Genomic DNA, 6,000 nt, shown 5'->3' with positions numbered 1-6,000 from the left:
CCTTTTTCGGCAAAATTTACAGCAAATATTTAAATAATTTTAACTTCATTGTAGCTTAAGGTATTTAGTACATTGACATGTAAAATGTAACGACAGTCGATATTTTGTCTACCGACATTTACTCCATTGAGATTTAAACAGTGTCGACATTATGACCGTCAACATTTTGGTTGTCGACATTTTAGTCTGTCGACATTTTCGTCTGCGTACCATTCGTCACGTTCCATATTTTCATTCGGTTATACATAGATATATACATACAGACATACATAACATACACACACACACACACACACACACACACACACATATATATATCTATATATATATATATAATATATATATATATTATTGCACTTATGAAGTTACAAACGCTTCCATGTAGGTGACAGAAGCACACAAATGTTTTAATATCATATATATATCTATATATATATATATATATATATATATATATGTATATATATATATATATATATTTTATATTGTATACATATACATATAGTATGTATCGCGTTTGTGTACGTTTTTAATACATTTCTATAATCAACACATGAGGGATGGAGCATTGTATTACACGCCAGGAGCTTCTGTCACATACGTGTGAAAGTGTTTGTAAATGACAATGCAAAAGTGTAATTGTACAAGGTGGCCAACCCGAATTTCGTGGCACTGTGTTTCATCGATTGCAATTCACCATGGTAAGCGTAACATTGGGTGTTTCAAAATTAGAGGCCCCCTGCCCTCTACAGCATAAACTAAAATTGATATGGACAAAAAACTAAAGTAATTCAGAACAGGTATTTATTTCAGTTTCTCTCTGAGTATTTAATATTTTGTGTGGCTTCCATCTGCCTGTACCACAGCCTGCATTCTTTAGGGGTATGATTTCAGCAAATCACAAAAAAGCTGAGACTCAAACTCCATTTCCCTGAGCACTTCGGTCACCTCTCTTCGCAGGTCATCGAGGCTTGGTATACCATCATAGTTCACTGTGCGCACTTCAGCACGATCCTTTAAGATACTACCAATGTTTTCACACACATTAAGGTCAGGGGAGCTACCTGGAAATTCCCTTGACGAGAAGAAATCGATACCACTGTTTCGAAGCAGCTCCTGCGTCTGAAGAGCCTTGAAACATGGTACCTTATCATATAAAAATGTGAATTCTTCAACAGATAACACATTTTCAGGATCTTTGAGGAAAGGAAATACTCCATCAGTAAGCACAGTTTCTCTGAGGTATTCGCCATTCCATGACTGTCCTTTTTCTTTGATGATCCACATTAACCGTTTGACTGTGAAACAGAAAAATTCCCAAACATTCAGGAAATTAATCCACTGATATCCATCTTTCCTTTGCAGCCCAAATGATGTCATTTTTATGATTTGCCTTCCTGACTGTGTAAATGAAGAATTTATGATGCAGCAACATGGAGAAAGTCGGCTTCATCCCAATCTTTAAGAAATGAACCACAAAACCATGCACGGTCTTCTCTCTGTTGCTGAGTGATGTTGGGCTTGCTGATAACATGTCTTGGTCTACCGACTGCCTCAGCTATGATGTCTTTTGACTCCTGAGAAAGGACTTCAGGCTCCTTCCAAGATCCTCACTCTTTTTGCAATGACAGTCATATGGATTTTTGTTCCAGTTTCTTTTAACAAAGGATTCATCTCTTTTAATGTTATTTAGCCATACCAGGAACTGAAATGAAGGATGCGCCAACATCCCTGTCATCTCTGAAGGTTATAGCCCGGATTCGGTCAATCCATCTGATTTCCTCCGAGGCATTAGCCATGGCTGTATCTAACTCCGTCACTCAGTCTGAAAATACAAGAAATGTAAAATGAAAAATAGCTTAATAAAAACTTAAGATAATGTACTTGGAGATAGGCTATAGCAGAAAACTTCATAACTTTCCATTTGCTCTGTGGAGGAAGGAGTAGGGGGGGGGGGGGGGGGGGGGGGGGGGGGGGGCTCTAATTTCGAAACACCCGGTATATATACGTAGATCAGTGGCAGAACCTGAGCATGGGGTCTTGCAGTAAGTCAACATTTAAGGGGGAAACATGAGCGCCTCTCTCTCTCTCTCTCTCTCTCTCTCTCTCTCTCTCTCTCTCTCTCTCTCTATTACTCTGTCTTTATCGACGAATCTTTATATTTAACTTTTCTGTCTAGGGATATTAGAACGATAAATTAAAAGGAATCTTTCTTACATATGTATTCATTATGTATTAAAAAGCTTAAGAATATTTTTTTCCTATTTAACGTTGGTTTTTTTTCAATTTACAGGTACGTTCTTCTCAAGAGATGGTTTGAATCAAGAAGCCCACTTGAATGGAAGAGCGCGATTTTCAAAATACGATTTCGTGAGTATATGATTTTAGGTAAATCGAATCTTAAACGTAGCCAATTATGAGGTTTTCATACATACACGGGCATTTACACACACACACACACACACACACATATATATAATAACATATTATACACAACACCACAGTATATATATATATATATATATATATATATATATATATATATATATATATATATATAATGATAAATGCCCGTGTATGTATGAAAACCTCACAATTGGCTCGCATTTTGAAAAAAATCTGTTCTGACAGAAGCCTCTACCATATATATATATATATATATATATATATATATATATATATATATATATATATATATATATTATATATATATATATATATATATCATATGTGTGTGTGTGTGTTGTGTGTGGTGTGTGTGTGTGTGTTAGTTAGTGTACACGCTCATACAAATTCTTTTTACACTCATGCTCCCATCTTGGTATTTTGCTCTTGCTGCATATTGACAACACAGGAAAATATGATCTGACCCAGCTCTAATTAGATCACTTACTGACCTTCACGTTCAGAGTTGGTTTATTGGGCACATTTACTCTTGGACGTCGATCAGTTTTTTCCACCTTTTCCGGAATTCTGTGAAAGCATCGTGTTGGTTAGAATGTTAGATTTGACTGATTTAATATTGCATTAAGAATATAAGAAACATATTACCTTATCATGCATAAAGTCGAATATTCACTCCAAACTTATTAATTTTATTAATTGGAGTGATTGCAAATGATTGGCGAATGAAATTTCGGTGGGTTTCGGACCCATGTCTAACCTCTACAATCTTCAGGAAATGGCATGAAAATGAAAAACGTTCCTCTTAATAGTAACCTTTCTTCAAGATGAGAAATGACTTGTGCAAAAAGCAATTATTTTCATGTATATGGAAGAGGAGACCCAAAAAATGAGTTCTCTTGTCATGTCTCAGGCGTGAAGGGACAGGAGTTAGTTTTGTCTGCTCTATCGATAAATGTACAGTATGTATGGAGTTTGCGTAAAAAAAGAAAGAAAAAAAAAAAAAAAAAAATAAAAAAAAAAAAAAAAAAAAAAAAAAAAAAAAAAAAAACTGGTCTTTCCCTGTGTGTGTTTGTGTGTGTGTGTATGTGTGTGTGTGTGTGTGTGGAGGGGGGTTGCTTAGTTCCTTTAGTGAACCTCTTCGGTGCACTATAGGTAGGCGTTAATTAACGCTCTTTGCAGTGTCCTTTCGCCCGTAGCTGCAGCCCTAACATTCCTTTTAGTGTACCTCTGTTCATGCTCTTTCTTCTATCTTACTTTCCACTCTCTCCTTAGAATTGTTTCACAGTGCAACTGCGAGGTTTTCCTCCTGTTAAACCTTTCAAACCTTCTGTACTCTAAATTTTTCTTTGAGTTTACTGTTTTTCAGTACATAGCATAGAGGACATTTACTCTCCTACCTCGAAACAATTCCATATTTTTCGCGTTTAACGAAAGCATTGTTTGTCCCATCCAATCAACTTATTTCCCTGAAACCAAAATCTCCTAATTTCAAGAGACGACGAGAGGACAGCTGATTGTTCGACCCTTCTTGAACCAACCCTGCTTTTCTAATGTGTTTTCCCTTCTTTCTACCCTTAAGATTTATCCCTCTGTCTTTCCATTTACGGTCTTAGCATTAGGTGGCGTGGATTAGACCTTCTCTCTCTCTCTCTCTCTCTCTCTCTCTCTCTCTCTCTCTCTCTCTCTCTCTCAGCATCATCTTAGGATTTTTTCCTCAGGCGATTTTCCGGGGCTCCTTAAGTGAGTCCTAAGGGAAGTGCAACGTTGAAGTGAGGTCTCTAGTGTTTTTACGTAAGGTTGGGTGAAGTTATTAGTGTTATTAATACTGAATATCTTACATAATTTTTATAAAGGACTCTCACTTTTATTATTCTTTTCTTTGGCGTGAAAGGATATGAGGCAGTTCTTCAGAGTACATGATCCTCGTGTTACTTATGACAAAAGGTCTAACTTTAATGGAGTAGTTTTCCAAAAATCATCTTGCTTAAGGTTATTATGTTTGATCTCCTGAGTGTAAATACAGTATTCCGTGCTTTAATCTTCAAAACGCACTTCACGAGGTTACCATATTTAAATAAGACTAGTGAAATATGCGCCGAATTTCTTTTCGGCGCAATCGAGTTTTCTGTACTACGTCCTATAATCAAGGCCACCCAAAATAGATCTATCTTTCGGTGGTCTCGATATAATGCTGTATGAGGCGTGGCCCATGACACTTTAACCACTGCCGGTGGTAACCTGGCCTGTATTGTTGCCAGACGCGCGATTAAGACTAACATTAACCTTAAATAAAATAAAAAGTACTGAGGCTAAAATGGGGCACAGTTATGGTATGTTTGATGATTGGTGGGTAGATGATCAACATATCAATTTGTAGCTCTCTTGGTGTTTGTAGCTTTTAAAATCAGGGCGGACGGAAAAAGCGTGTACGCTGACAATAAAACCATCATACTTTGACCATGTAGTTTGAACCGATTCAACGTTCAGGCATACGAACAAAATCCGGAAAGCCTTCATTATTTTACTAATAACAGTGGGGATAAAGAGGAGAGGAATCAGAGTTCGAATATATATATATATATTATATATATATATATATATATATATATATATATATATATATATATATACACACTCAAACACTCGCTATATATATATATATATATATATATATATATATATATATATATATATATAACTGAATCACGAAAGTTAGGAACGTGATAAACCATAAATAAATAAAGATATATGCCACGAAGGAAAAATAAACGAAGGAGTAACTGCGAGACCTGTCGACGTTTCCACGTATTTTACTGAAGCAGAACTGACATACATGGGACAAAAGACAAAACAAGAAGATTCGTATAACTGACAGATAGGGATTATAAAGAGATTAGTACCTAGAATCCGACACACCTGGAAGAGAGTAACCTTCACAAACAAGCATAAACAATGGGTGCCATTAAAAGTTTAAGATAACCATCTCAGATACAAGGACAAGACAGTTAAAGAATTATAGGTGACAGCTGTTCAGGACTTTGGTAAACAAAACCATGTTCACAATACATATTCCCAATACAGGTTAGACATACATTACAACGAAGATAACTCAAAGGCAACTAATTTTGATTTAAGTCTGTAATTATATCTTTGAGATCATTCTTAAACATGTTACAAATACAAGGCTCTAAATGAAAAAGGCCACGACTAACATTGAAATTACAATGAAAAGTAAGTTGTATTAAAGCAGATTCTAAAAGATTTCGTGATAAGATATCTCTTGACCCTTGGCAATTTACTGAACTACCAACCCAAATTTTGAAAATTTTCTGGTGGTTGTTTTCACTTAAATGAATGAATATTGCATTAGATGTTTGCCCAGTTTTTACAGAATATTTATGCTGGCTTAGCCTTACTTCTAGGCCTTTGCTAGACTGTCTGAGATAAAATGAGGGGCAATCCATACATGGAATTTTATATATTATGTTGTTGCTTTCTCTGGGGCTATTTTTTATTAACATTCCTTTTAGTGTGTTATTATAGGAGAAAACAAGGTTGACATTAAAAGCTTTTAACAATGATTTAATGGTTTCA

The 6,000-nt window shown here is 35.6% G+C and overlaps 1 protein-coding gene across 14 annotated transcripts in view; it reads left to right on the top strand.

Moving 5' to 3' along the window:
* LOC135207246 (1-phosphatidylinositol 4,5-bisphosphate phosphodiesterase-like) overlaps positions 1–6,000 on the top strand; it is a 712,917-nt gene that overhangs the window by 320,238 nt on the left and 386,679 nt on the right. The window contains exon 5 of one of the 14 annotated variants that reach the window (XM_064238886.1): positions 2,294–2,370. The exons of the other annotated variants lie outside the window; for them this stretch is intronic. The gene's annotated coding sequence lies outside the window, so the exon portion shown is untranslated. The remainder of the gene's footprint in view (positions 1–2,293; positions 2,371–6,000) is intronic. 14 annotated transcript variants of the gene reach the window in all.

Source organism: Macrobrachium nipponense, chromosome 32 (assembly GCF_015104395.2).
Source record: "Macrobrachium nipponense isolate FS-2020 chromosome 32, ASM1510439v2, whole genome shotgun sequence".
NCBI lineage: Eukaryota > Metazoa > Arthropoda > Malacostraca > Decapoda > Palaemonidae > Macrobrachium > Macrobrachium nipponense.
This window is presented reverse-complemented; position numbering and strand designations above follow the sequence as displayed.